Raw genomic sequence first — 1,401 nt, 5'->3', positions numbered from 1 at the left:
CATTTTTACGTCTCTCTTTGTCGGTAAAGTACCGTCCCGTAATTATTTTCATCGGACATTGTATACTAAATACTACTCCATTACAAATATACCTTTTTTACATTTACAGCACTGTACTATTTATACTCTATGTTTTTGTTTCATAATGACCAAAACTAACACGAACTTGAAACTGATAGTGTGTAATTCTCAGACCCAATATCTTAGGGATAAAATTCCTATAGAGGCTCCAAAGGAAGATAAAGACAGGAGGGAGTGGCTTAAACCCTGCTTCTCCACTCCCGCGAGGGGCGGGCTCACAACTACGTGGGTGCTAGAGGTGCACTAATCTATGAGACTCGCCCTGATGACCCTGTCCGTGAGGAACGTCAGCGGAGGATGGTGGAGCCTGACCATCAGAGATTACCTGGACCCCTTGCTCTGCCTTCGGTGTCAAGAATACGGACACCCTGCCAAAGCCTGTATAAAGGAGGTGGCATGCAGGTGGTGTCCAGGGACTGGGCACAAAGTTAAGGAGTGTCCTGAAAAGAAGAAGGGTGAACCCTCGTGCTGTAGAAATTGCAAGGCGAGTGGCTGAGCAGGGAAAGATCTCCGACATTGTGCGGGCAGCAGGGAATACCCGGTACACCTGGAGATGATGGTCAGGCAGGCGAAGAAGACCTGGTATGTGTAGGCTACATATCCTGCAGGTCAATATGGGCCGGAGACGAGTGGTCGCGGACGAATTGAGAACTATCGCCCGAAGTGCTGACATCTTGGTGATTCAGGAGCCTTGTTGTCGAAAGAATGTGATCACAGGTTTTGGAACTACGTCGAGGGTGGTTAGTGTAGGCAGTGGCGAGAGGAGGCCTAGAGCAGCGATTGTGGTCGTTAACCCTGTCCTCGACGTAATGGAACTGAAGCAAATCACCACAGCAGATCAGGCGGCATATTATGTCAGGTGGGGCAGAGTTGCCTTCGCCTGCGTTTGAGTATATATGCCGCCACGACAGGCGAATATAAATATCAACGTAGAGGATAATATAGCTGCTGTGGAGGCTGTCGTGCTAAAGTATAAAAGCGTGATAGTCTGTTCCGACACATGAACGAGCCTTCTGGTCCCACATTTGTTGGAGTGCGGGGCCAGAGTTGGATAGATGTGACACTTGCCACGGCTCCCATAGCAAAGCGTATTGCTGGCTGGACCCTACGGCTGACCGTAGACAGACACGAGTTCCGACCACCGGGTCATAGCCTTCAGTGTGGTGGAGGAGGAAGGTGGTGCCCCAGAAGTAGAAAAGGGCTTTGTGACCCGAACGGAGGGCGTTTTCCAGTGAATTGGAGGGAATACTAGCTGACAGAGAATGGGAGGAGATGACCCCAATAGATGAGGAGCCCGAGAATGACCGCAGAGTGGCAATG

Source organism: Halyomorpha halys, unplaced genomic scaffold (genome assembly GCF_000696795.3).
Source record: "Halyomorpha halys isolate HHAL.00 unplaced genomic scaffold, Hhal_1.1 Scaffold745.1, whole genome shotgun sequence".
NCBI lineage: Eukaryota > Metazoa > Arthropoda > Insecta > Hemiptera > Pentatomidae > Halyomorpha > Halyomorpha halys.
Note: the sequence above shows the minus strand (reverse complement) of the source record.